The sequence below is a fragment of the Ranitomeya imitator genome, chromosome 1 (assembly GCF_032444005.1).
Source record: "Ranitomeya imitator isolate aRanImi1 chromosome 1, aRanImi1.pri, whole genome shotgun sequence".
Lineage (NCBI taxonomy): Eukaryota > Metazoa > Chordata > Amphibia > Anura > Dendrobatidae > Ranitomeya > Ranitomeya imitator.
In genome coordinates this window covers 218,332,213-218,345,721 of record NC_091282.1, presented here as the reverse complement: position 1 = coordinate 218,345,721, position 13,509 = coordinate 218,332,213, and the positions used below count along the sequence as shown (strand labels likewise).

The following is a 13,509-nucleotide window of genomic DNA, read 5'->3' as shown; positions in this document are numbered from 1 at the left end:
TCAATGCAACCCTCATCTCCCACTCTTGACACACTGATAGCAACACTGCAGAAGAAATGATAGCACAGGCTTCCAGTATCCCTTGTTTCAGATGCTACACATCTCGTATCTTGACAGCATAGACAATTGCCTTCAAATGACCCCAAAGATAAAAGTCTAAGGGGGTCAGATCGGGAGACCTTTTTGGCCATTCAACTGGCCCACGATGACCAATCCATGTTCCAGGAAACTGTTCATGTAGGAATGCTCGGACCTGACACCCATAATTGATGATATGGTGTGGTATATGGGGTACAATGATATTGGGGCTATTCTTCATCAATAAAAACCTCAATGCCACTGTATATCTGAAATTGCTGCATGATGATGTGTTGCCCTCTTTATGCACTGAAGATGGCACATTCCCTGAGCTTTATCAGCAAGATTGTGCACCACTACATTATGGGTGTCAGGTCCGAGCATTCCTACAAGGAATCTGACCCCCTTAGACTAGCATTTCTTCTATGGTGATGCTATCAGTGTGTCAAGAATGGGAGAAGAGGGTTGCATTGGCAATCCAACACAATGGGTAGCACTTTGAACACATTTTAAAAGTGGTCATAAACTTGTAAATAAGTCATGAAAGAATAAAGTTACTTTAAAGTCAAGCAAACCATTGTTTTTCTTGTGAAATTCTCAATAAATTTGATGTGTCACATGACCCTCTTCCCAATGGAAAAAATAAAGTTGGATCCAAAATGACTTCAAAATGGCGACCATGGTCACCACCCATCTTGAAAAGTTTCCCCCCTCTCATATACTAATATGCAACAAACAGGAAGTTGATATCACCAACTATTCCCATTTTATTTAGGTGTATCCATATAAATGGCCCACACTGTATTTGTCCTGTCATGTAGTATAGTCTCCAAACATGGTAATGAAGTTAACATGACCACAAAGAACAATTGAACAATCATATTCCCACAACTTTATTTAGGCATTTGCATTATATTTGCAATGGAATAAGACAATTATGTAAAATAGTTTTCAGATTTAAAAAAAAAGATTTTTTAAAGAACATCTGTTATCTGATATGTTTTCAGTACATTTTTAAATCACTAATTAAAGTTATTCTCAAAAGAGTAATTTATCTCCTGTAGACTAGGGATGCTTCATTCATTTCTGTGAATCTGACTACTGGGACTCCCAACAATCCTGAAAACAGCACTGAGCAGAGCCTCATTTGGAGCGAAGGTGTGCATACTCTACCTCTGCTGCATTCATTTTCTGTTTAAAATAGGAATAGCCAAGCGCCATTATCAGCTTTCTCTATAAGACCCATAGACAATGAATGGAGAGGACACCAAGGATGCGCACCTACTCTCCAATCAAAACACTGTTCTGCAAAGTCCTTGTATCAGGATCACTGGAGGTCCTAGAAATCAAGCACCTAGTTATCAGCAAGTGCTACTCTGTTATTTCTTTGGAAAATGTAATCATAAATTGACAATTAGGTGTTAGTATTGCCCTTTTTAATGGGATTTAAACTATGAGGCCTTATTCATTTGTTAATATTTAATAGTAATTTGCATCCGTATTTGTAACTAAAAATCTGGAGTGAAACCAAAAAAAAAGACTATAGTAATATTCATACCTATTCTGTCTTCTGAAGTCGATCCTGGGTTTGGATTACAAATACTAATCAAAAACTGAACAGCATACTGATTAAAAGGGTTGAAAGACTTCTGAATGCTGACAGTGTGCGGTGTTCTCATTTTAGTGTATAACCCTGTTATTATACACGCCTTTACGCGCTCCATTCTGGGGTGATTGTGTGCTGTATTCCCAATCTTTGGTTGCAGTAGGCAGTAGAGCCTTTTGGGCTATGAACAGCAGCTGGCAAGCAATGACCGTATCTGTTTTATTCTTCACATTCTGTGCAGAGGACAATAAACATTTCTTTCTTCACATCACTGTCTGCGAACTGTCCATTGACAAATTACATAAAACAAGATATAACATTACACATTGGGACTAACATCAAATACAAAAGCCCCAGCAATTAAAACCTCTTGCAAATAGAAATAGACACTTTAGCTTTTTCTGAGATAATTGTTTCTGCACATGTCAGAAGGCAGACAGTCTACTTATTGTCAGCGTCTACAGAACTGTAATGCTTGGCAAACACCATGTTAGACCGTTATGAGCTGTGTCTGCATGTTATTCAGGATTGCGAAAACTCTCAGATCTTTCTAAATGATTTTTGTCTTGGAAGAAAGACATGTATTGTCTGCATAGTACATATTCAGAAGCTGTTCACAGATTTTACTTTATCTTAGTAACATAGTAACATAGTAACATAGTAAGGCCGAAAAAAGACATTTGTCCATCCAGTTCAGCCTATATTCCATCATAATAAATCCCCAGATCTACGTCCTTCTACAGAACCTAATTGTATGATACAATATTGTTCTGCTCCAGGAAGACATCCAGGCCTCTCTTGAACCCCTCGACTGAGTTCGCCATCACCACCTCCTCAGGCAAGCAATTCCAGATTCTCACTGCCCTAACAGTAAAGAATCCTCTTCTATGTTGGTGGAAAAACCTTCTCTCCTCCAGACGCAAAGAATGCCCCCTTGTGCCCGTCACCTTCCTTGGTATAAACAGATCCTCAGTGAGATATTTGTATTGTCCCCTTATATACTTATACATGGTTATTAGATCGCCCCTCAGTCGTCTTTTTTCTAGACTAAATAATCCTAATTTCGCTAATCTATCTGGGTATTGTAGTTCTCCCATCCCCTTTATTAATTTTGTTGCCCTCCTTTGTACTCTCTCTAGTTCCATTATATCCTTCCTGAGCACCGGTGCCCAAAACTGGACACAGTACTCCATGTGCGGTCTAACTAGGGATTTGTACAGAGGCAGTATAATGCTCTCATCATGTGTATCCAGACCTCTTTTAATGCACCCCATGATCCTGTTTGCCTTGGCAGCTGCTGCCTGGCACTGGCTGCTCCAGGTAAGTTTATCATTAACTAGGATCCCCAAGTCCTTCTCCACAAGTATCTTCACACTATATTTTATACAAATATACAACTACTGTAACTGGATTATAGCAATTTTATGCATTGGTTATGAATCATTGGAATCATTACACATAAAACACATGCGCAATTCTCCAAGTTTACATCAAAGACCCCTTCTCATTTTTCTTTTTGGGGGGGAGATTGATTCTATAAACAATAGTGATGAGCAAGTATGCTCATTACTCTAGTTTCTCCGAGTATGCTCAAGTGGTCTCCGAGTATTTCAGCGTGCTCGGAGATTTTGTTTATGTCGATGCAGCTGCATGATTTGCGGCTGCTAGACAGCTTGAATAGATGTGGGGATTGCCTGCTTGTTATGCAATTCCCACATGTATTCAAGCTGTTTAGCAGCCGCAAATAGGGTTGAGCGACCTTGACCTTTTTGGAGTCGAGCCGTGTTTCGCGAAACCCGACTATCTTAGAAGTCGAGTCGAGTGGAATCGGCCGATTATCGCGAAAAGTCGGGTATCGCCCGAAACACGAAACCCAATGCAAGTCAATGGGGGAGCATAGTCGGCAGTGAGTGGAGGCCAGGAAAACATCTACACTGCCCATTTTAATGGCAAAAACATCGATTCTTGTTACTGAAGCTTGTCAATCGTAATTTAGTTTATAATAATTTGAAGGCATTTGAAATTGGGGGTCATTTGGCTAAAGTTGTGGGGGGTAGGGCTGGTTCAAGTAATTAGTGGGCCCAGGAAATCTGGAACACGTCACGGCAGTGGAGCAGGGAGAGGTAAGTATTTCAACTTTGCAAGTGCTGTGATCCTGAGCAAGCAGGGGGGGCCCACTAGTTGGCATTGGCACTGGCACAGGGCCCCTCAAAGTACAGCGGTGTGTTTGCACGGCGGGGGCGCCTCCCACCGGCAGCAACACTTTTGCATACTATGAGAGGCCCTGTGCCAGTGACGTCGCCAACTAGTATTCCTCCCCCCACCTGATGAAGGAACCTGCACTTTCATCTGCACCTTCCTCTTTGTCCCCGTGTAAGGTGGTATGGTATGCGGGAAGAGGAACCTGACTTTCAGCAGGGTCACAATCTTGCTGTGTAGCGTGCACAGGGAATTTTGCGTTATGGGTCAATGTACCAGCAGACTCATCTATCACTGGCTGGGCAATGGGCAGGATGAGGAGGAAACACAGATATAGGCCCAAAGAATAAAGTGGGCTAAATGCAGTTCAAAATTGCTAACACAGGACTAACCAGGGGGCATTGCAGTGGAGGACAACTGGAATGAGAGGCTGACAGAGAGTAGGCCCAAATCAGTAAGTAGTCGAAATGCAGTTCAAAATTGGCAACCGTAGTAAACAGGCGGCACAGCTTTGTTCAGTGGAGGAGAACAGCAAGGAGCGGCAGACACTGTTAGTAGGCCCCAAACCAACTAGTACGCCAAATGCAGTTGTTCCATTTAACCACTATTTAACAAGAGCCTGAAGATAGAAGCTCAGGAAAGGCAACCTGGAGAACACCTTGGAGTGGAACAAACCATCTCTCTACACCCCATACCCAATTTGAAGGCCTAATGCAGTGTAGTTTCCAACAACTACTAAACGAGAGCATTAAGATCGAAGCAATGGCGAGGAAACCTGGGGAACACCTTGGAGTGGAACACACCATCTCTCTACACCCCATACCCAATTTGTAGGCCTAATGCAGTGTAGTTTTCTACAACTACTAAACGAGAGTCGGAAGACCCAAGCAATGGAGAGGAAACCTAGGGAACACCTTGGAGTGTAACACACCATCTCTCTACACCCCATACCCAATTTGTAGGCCTAATGCAGTGTAGTTTCCAACAACTACTAAACGAGAGCATTAAGATCAAAGCAATGGCGAGAAAACCTGGGGAACACCTTGGAGTGGAACACACCATCTGTCTACACCCCATACCCATTTTGTAGGCCTAATGCAGTGTAGTTTCCAACAACTACTAAACGAGAGCATGAAGATCGAAGCAATGGAGAGGAAACCTGGGGAACACCTTGGAGTGGAACACACCATCTCTCTACACCCCATACCCATTTTGTAGGCCTAATGCAGTGTAGTTTCCAACAACTACTAAACGAGAGCATGAAGATCGAAGCAATGGAGAGGAAACCTGGGGAACACCTTGGAGTGGAACACACCATCTCTCTACACCCCATACCCAATTTGTAGGCCTAATGCAGTGTAGTTTCCAACAACTACTAAACGAGAGCATTAAGATCGAAGCAATGGCGAGGAAACCTGGGGAACACCTTGGAGTGGAACACACCATCTCTCTACACCCCATACCCAATTTGTAGGCCTAATGCAGTGTAGTTTTCTACAACTACTAAACGAGAGTCGGAAGACCCAAGCAATGGAGAGGAAACCTAGGGAACACCTTGGAGTGTAACACACCATCTCTATACACCCCATACCCAATTTGTAGGCCTAATTCAGTATAGTTTCCAACAACTACTAAACGAGAGCATTAAGATCAAAGCAATGGCGAGAAAACCTGGGGAACACCTTGGAGTGGAACACACCATCTCTCTACACCCCATACCCATTTTGTAGGCCTAATGCAGTGTAGTTTCCAACAACTACTAAACGAGAGCATGAAGATCGAAGCAATGGAGAGGAAACCTGGGGAACACCTTGGAGTGGAACACACCATCTCTCTACACCCCATACCCATTTTGTAGGCCTAATGCAGTGTAGTTTCCAACAACTACTAAACGAGAGCATGAAGATCGAAGCAATGGAGAGGAAACCTGGGGAACACCTTGGAGTGGAACACACCATCTCTCTACACCCCATACCCAATTTGTAGGCCTAATGCAGTGTAGTTTCCAACAACTACTAAACGAGAGCATTAAGATCGAAGCAATGGCGAGGAAACCTGGGGAACACCTTGGAGTGGAACACACCATCTCTCTACACCCCATACCCAATTTGAAGGCCTAATGCAGTGTAGTTTTCTACAACTACTAAACGAGAGTCGGAAGACCCAAGCAATGGAGAGGAAACCTAGGGAACACCTTGGAGTGTAACACACCATCTCTATACACCCCATACCCAATTTGTAGGCCTAATTCAGTATAGTTTCCAACAACTACTAAACGAGAGCATTAAGATCAAAGCAATGGCGAGAAAACCTGGGGAACACCTTGGAGTGGAACACACCATCTCTCTACACCCCATACCCATTTTGTAGGCCTAATGCAGTGTAGTTTCCAACAACTACTAAACGAGAGCATGAAGATCGAAGCAATGGAGAGGAAACCTGGGGAACACCTTGGAGTGGAACACACCATCTCTCTACACCCCATACCCATTTTGTAGGCCTAATGCAGTGTAGTTTCCAACAACTACTAAACGAGAGCATGAAGATCGAAGCAATGGAGAGGAAACCTGGGGAACACCTTGGAGTGGAACACACCATCTCTCTACACCCCATACCCAATTTGTAGGCCTAATGCAGTGTAGTTTCCAACAACTACTAAACGAGAGCCAGAAGATCGAAGCTCAGGAAAGGCAACCTGGAGAACACCTTGGAGTGGAACACACCGTCTCTCTACACCCCATACCCAATTTGTAGGCCTAATGCAGTGTAGTTTCCAACAACTACTAAACGAGAGCATGAAGATCGAAGCATTGGCGAGGAAACCTGGGGAACACCTTGGAGTGGAACACACCATCTCTCTACACCCCATACCCAATTTGTAGGCCTAATGCAGTGTAGTTTCCTACAACTACTAAACGAGAGTCGGAAGACCGAAGCAATGTGGACGAAACCTGGGGAACCCCTTGGAGTGGAACACACCATCTCTCTACACCCCATACCCATTTTGTAGGCCTAATGCAGTGTAGTTTCCAACAACTACTAAACGAGAGCATGAAGATCGAAGCAATGGAGAGGAAACCTGGGGAACACCTTGGAGTGGAACACACCATCTCTCTACACCCCATACCCAATTTGTAGGCCTAATGCAGTGTAGTTTCCAACAACTACTAAACGAGAGCATGAAGATCGAAGCAATGGAGAGGAAACCTGGGGAACACCTTGGAGTGGAACACACCATCTCTCTACACCCCATACCCAATTTGTAGGCCTAATGCATTGTAGTTTCCAACAACTACTAAACGAGAGCATGAAGATCGATGCAATGGAGAGGAAACCTGGGGAACACCTTGGAGTGGAACACACCATCTCTCTACACCCCATACCCAATTTGTAGGCTTAATGCAGTGTAGTTTCCAACAACTACTAAACGAGAGCATGAAGATCGAAGCAATGGAGAGGAAACCTGGGGAACACCTTGGAGTGGAACACACCATCTCTCTACACCCCATACCCATTTTGTAGGCCTAATGCAGTGTAGTTTCCAACAACTACTAAACGAGAGCATGAAGATCGAAGCAATGGAGAGGAAACCTGGGGAACACCTTGGAGTGGAACACACCATCTCTCTACACCCCATACCCAATTTGTAGGCCTAATGCAGCGTAGTTTCCAACAACTACTAAACGAGAGCATGAAGATCGAAGCAATGGAGAGGAAACCTGGGGAACACCTTGGAGTGGAACACACCATCTCTCTACACCCCATACCCAATTTGTAGGCCTAATGCAGTGTAGTTTCCAACAACTACTAAACGAGAGCATGAAGATCGATGCAATGGAGAGGAAACCTGGGGAACACCTTGGAGTGGAACACACCATCTCTCTACACCCCATACCCAATTTGTAGGCTTAATGCAGTGTAGTTTCCAACAACTACTAAACGAGAGCATGAAGATCGAAGCAATGGAGAGGAAACCTGGGGAACACCTTGGAGTGGAACACACCATCTCTCTACACCCCATACCCATTTTGTAGGCCTAATGCAGTGTAGTTTCCAACAACTACTAAACGAGAGCATGAAGATCGAAGCAATGGAGAGGAAACCTGGGGAACACCTTGGAGTGGAACACACCATCTCTCTACACCCCATACCCAATTTGTAGGCCTAATGCAGCGTAGTTTCCAACAACTACTAAACGAGAGCATGAAGATCGAAGCAATGGAGAGGAAACCTGGGGAACACCTTGGAGTGGAACACACCATCTCTCTACACCCCATACCCAATTTGTAGGCCTAATGCAGTGTAGTTTCCAACAACTACTAAACGAGAGCATGAAGATCGAAGCAATGGAGAGGAAACCTGGGGAACACCTTGGAGTGGAACACACCATCTCTCTACACCGCATACCCATTTTGTAGGCCTAATGCAGTGTAGTTTCCAACAACTACTAAACGAGAGCATGAAGATCGAAGCATTGGCGAGGAAACCTGGGGAACACCTTGGAGTGGAACACACCATCTCTCTACACCCCATACCCAATTTGTAGGCCTAATGCAGTGTAGTTTTCTACAACTACTAAACGAGAGTCGGAAGACCGAAGCAATGTGGATGAAACCTGGGGAACACCTTGGAGTGGAACACACCATCTCTCTACACCCCATACCCATTTTGTAGGCCTAATGCAGTGTAGTTTCCAACAACTACTAAACGAGAGCATGAAGATCGAAGCAATGGAGAGGAAACCTGGGGAACACCTTGGAGTGGAACACACCATCTCTCTACACCCCATACCCAATTTGTAGGCCTAATGCAGTGTAGTTTCCAACAACTACTAAACGAGAGTCGGAAGATCGAAGCAATGGAGAGGAAACCTGGGGAACACCTTGGAGTGGAACACACCATCTCTCTACACCCCATACCCAATTTGTAGGCCTAATGCAGTGTAATTTCCAACAACTACTAAACGAGAGTCGGAAGATCGAAGCAATGGAGAGGAAACCTGGGGAACACCTTGGAGTGGAACACACCATCTCTATACACCCCATACCCAATTTGTAGGCCTAATGCAGTGTAGTTTTCTACAACTACTAAACGAGAGTCGGAAGACCGAAGCAATGTGGATGAAACCTGGGGAACACCTTGGAGTGGAACACACCATCTCTCTACACCCCATACCCATTTTGTAGGCCTAATGCAGTGTAGTTTCCAACAACTACTAAACGAGAGCATGAAGATCGAAGCAATGGAGAGGAAACCTGGGGAACACCTTGGAGTGGAACACACCATCTCTCTACACCCCATACCCAATTTGTAGGCCTAATGCAGTGTAGTTTCCAACAACTACTAAACGAGAGTCGGAAGATCGAAGCAATGGAGAGGAAACCTGGGGAACACCTTGGAGTGGAACACACCATCTCTCTACACCCCATACCCATTTTGTAGGCCTAATGCAGTGTAGTTTCCAACAACTACTAAACGAGAGCATGAAGATCGAAGCAATGGAGAGGAAACCTGGGGAACACCTTGGAGTGGAACACACCATCTCTCTACACCCCATACCCATTTTGTAGGCCTAATGCAGTGTAGTTTCCAACAACTACTAAACGAGAGCATGAAGATCGAAGCAATGGAGAGGAAACCTGGGGAACACCTTGGAGTGGAACACACCCCATATTCATTTTGTAGGCCTAATGCAGTGTAGTTTCCAACAACTACTAAACGAGAGCATGAAGATCGAAGCAATGGAGAGGAAACCTGGGGAACACCTTGGAGTGGAACACACCATCTCTCTACACCCCATACCCAATTTGTAGGCCTAATGCAGTGTAGTTTCCAACAACTACTAAACGAGAGCCAGAAGATCGAAGCTCAGAAAAGGCAACCTGGAGAACACCTTGGAGTGGAACACACCGTCTCTCTACACCCCATACCCAATTCGTAGGCCTAATGCAGTGTAGTTTCCAACAACTACTAAACGAGAGCATGAAGATCGAAGCATTGGCGAGGAAACCTGGGGAACACCTTGGAGTGGAACACACCATCTCTCTACACCCCATACCCAATTTGTAGGCCTAATACAGTGTAGTTTTCTACAACTACTAAACGAGAGTCGGAAGACCGAAGCAATGTGGACGAAACCTGGGGAACACCTTGGAGTGTAACACACCATCTCTCTACACCCCATACCCAATTTGTAGGCCTAATGCAGTGTAGTTTTCTACAACTACTAAACGAGAGTCGGAAGACCGAAGCAATGTGGAAGAAACCTGGGGAACACCTTGGAGTGGAACACACCATCTCTCTACACCCCATAACCATTTTGTAGGCCTAATGCAGTGTAGTTTCCAACAACTACTAAACGAGAGCATGAAGATCGAAGCAATGGAGAGGAAACCTGGGGAACACCTTGGAGTGGAACACACCATCTCTCTACACCCCATACCCAATTTGTAGGCCTAATGCAGTGTAGTTTTCTACAACTACTAAACGAGAGTCAGAAGACCGAAGCAATGTGGACGAAACCTGGGGAACACCTTGGAGTGTAACACACCATCTCTCTACACCCCATACCCAATTTGTAGGCCTAATGCAGTGTAGTTTTCTACAACTACTAAACGAGAGTCGGAAAACCGAAGCAATGTGGACGAAACCTGGGGAACACCTTGGAGTGGAACACACCATCTCTCTACACCCCATACCCATTTTGTAGGCCTAATGCAGTGTAGTTTCCAACAACTACTAAACGAGAGCATGAAGATTGAAGCAATGGAGAGGAAACCTGGGGAACACCTTGGAGTGGAACACACCATCTCTCTACACCCCATACCCAATTTGTAGGCCTAATGCAGTGTAGTTTCCAACAACTACTAAACGAGAGTCGGAAGATCGAAGCAATGGAGAGGAAACCTGGGGAACACCTTGGAGTGGAACACACCATCTCTCTACACCCCATACCCAATTTGTAGGCCTAATGCAGCGTAGTTTCCAACAACTACTAAACGAGAGCATGAAGATCGAAGCAATGGAGAGGAAACCTGGGGAACACCTTGGAGTGGAACACACCATCTCTCTACACCCCATACCCAATTTGTAGGCCTAATGCAGTGTAGTTTCCAACAACTACTAAACGAGAGCATGAAGATCGATGCAATGGAGAGGAAACCTGGGGAACACCTTGGAGTGGAACACACCATCTCTCTACACCCCATACCCAATTTGTAGGCTTAATGCAGTGTAGTTTCCAACAACTACTAAACGAGAGCATGAAGATCGAAGCAATGGAGAGGAAACCTGGGGAACACCTTGGAGTGGAACACACCATCTCTCTACACCCCATACCCAATTTGTAGGCCTAATGCAGTGTAGTTTTCTACAACTACTAAACGAGAGTCAGAAGACCGAAGCAATGTGGACGAAACCTGGGGAACACCTTGGAGTGTAACACACCATCTCTCTACACCCCATACCCAATTTGTAGGCCTAATGCAGTGTAGTTTTCTACAACTACTAAACGAGAGTCGGAAAACCGAAGCAATGTGGACGAAACCTGGGGAACACCTTGGAGTGGAACACACCATCTCTCTACACCCCATACCCATTTTGTAGGCCTAATGCAGTGTAGTTTCCAACAACTACTAAACGAGAGCATGAAGATTGAAGCAATGGAGAGGAAACCTGGGGAACACCTTGGAGTGGAACACACCATCTCTCTACACCCCATACCCAATTTGTAGGCCTAATGCAGTGTAGTTTCCAACAACTACTAAACGAGAGTCGGAAGATCGAAGCAATGGAGAGGAAACCTGGGGAACACCTTGGAGTGGAACACACCATCTCTCTACACCCCATACCCAATTTGTAGGCCTAATGCAGCGTAGTTTCCAACAACTACTAAACGAGAGCATGAAGATCGAAGCAATGGAGAGGAAACCTGGGGAACACCTTGGAGTGGAACACACCATCTCTCTACACCCCATACCCAATTTGTAGGCCTAATGCAGTGTAGTTTCCAACAACTACTAAACGAGAGCATGAAGATCGATGCAATGGAGAGGAAACCTGGGGAACACCTTGGAGTGGAACACACCATCTCTCTACACCCCATACCCAATTTGTAGGCTTAATGCAGTGTAGTTTCCAACAACTACTAAACGAGAGCATGAAGATCGAAGCAATGGAGAGGAAACCTGGGGAACACCTTGGAGTGGAACACACCATCTCTCTACACCCCATACCCATTTTGTAGGCCTAATGCAGTGTAGTTTCCAACAACTACTAAACGAGAGCATGAAGATCGAAGCAATGGAGAGGAAACCTGGGGAACACCTTGGAGTGGAACACACCATCTCTCTACACCCCATACCCAATTTGTAGGCCTAATGCAGCGTAGTTTCCAACAACTACTAAACGAGAGCATGAAGATCGAAGCAATGGAGAGGAAACCTGGGGAACACCTTGGAGTGGAACACACCATCTCTCTACACCCCATACCCAATTTGTAGGCCTAATGCAGTGTAGTTTCCAACAACTACTAAACGAGAGCATGAAGATCGAAGCAATGGAGAGGAAACCTGGGGAACACCTTGGAGTGGAACACACCATCTCTCTACACCGCATACCCATTTTGTAGGCCTAATGCAGTGTAGTTTCCAACAACTACTAAACGAGAGCATGAAGATCGAAGCATTGGCGAGGAAACCTGGGGAACACCTTGGAGTGGAACACACCATCTCTCTACACCCCATACCCAATTTGTAGGCCTAATGCAGTGTAGTTTTCTACAACTACTAAACGAGAGTCGGAAGACCGAAGCAATGTGGATGAAACCTGGGGAACACCTTGGAGTGGAACACACCATCTCTCTACACCCCATACCCATTTTGTAGGCCTAATGCAGTGTAGTTTCCAACAACTACTAAACGAGAGCATGAAGATCGAAGCAATGGAGAGGAAACCTGGGGAACACCTTGGAGTGGAACACACCATCTCTCTACACCCCATACCCAATTTGTAGGCCTAATGCAGTGTAGTTTCCAACAACTACTAAACGAGAGTCGGAAGATCGAAGCAATGGAGAGGAAACCTGGGGAACACCTTGGAGTGGAACACACCATCTCTCTACACCCCATACCCAATTTGTAGGCCTAATGCAGTGTAATTTCCAACAACTACTAAACGAGAGTCGGAAGATCGAAGCAATGGAGAGGAAACCTGGGGAACACCTTGGAGTGGAACACACCATCTCTATACACCCCATACCCAATTTGTAGGCCTAATGCAGTGTAGTTTTCTACAACTACTAAACGAGAGTCGGAAGACCGAAGCAATGTGGATGAAACCTGGGGAACACCTTGGAGTGGAACACACCATCTCTCTACACCCCATACCCATTTTGTAGGCCTAATGCAGTGTAGTTTCCAACAACTACTAAACGAGAGCATGAAGATCGAAGCAATGGAGAGGAAACCTGGGGAACACCTTGGAGTGGAACACACCATCTCTCTACACCCCATACCCAATTTGTAGGCCTAATGCAGTGTAGTTTCCAACAACTACTAAACGAGAGTCGGAAGATCGAAGCAATGGAGAGGAAACCTGGGGAACACCTTGGAGTGGAACACACCATC

The 13,509-nt window shown here is 45.1% G+C and overlaps 1 protein-coding gene across 1 annotated transcript in view; it reads left to right on the top strand.

Moving 5' to 3' along the window:
* The window catches only part of FBN2 (fibrillin 2), a 403,326-nt gene that overhangs the window by 313,959 nt on the left and 75,858 nt on the right, over positions 1-13,509 (top strand). The gene's annotated exons all lie outside the window — the stretch shown is intronic.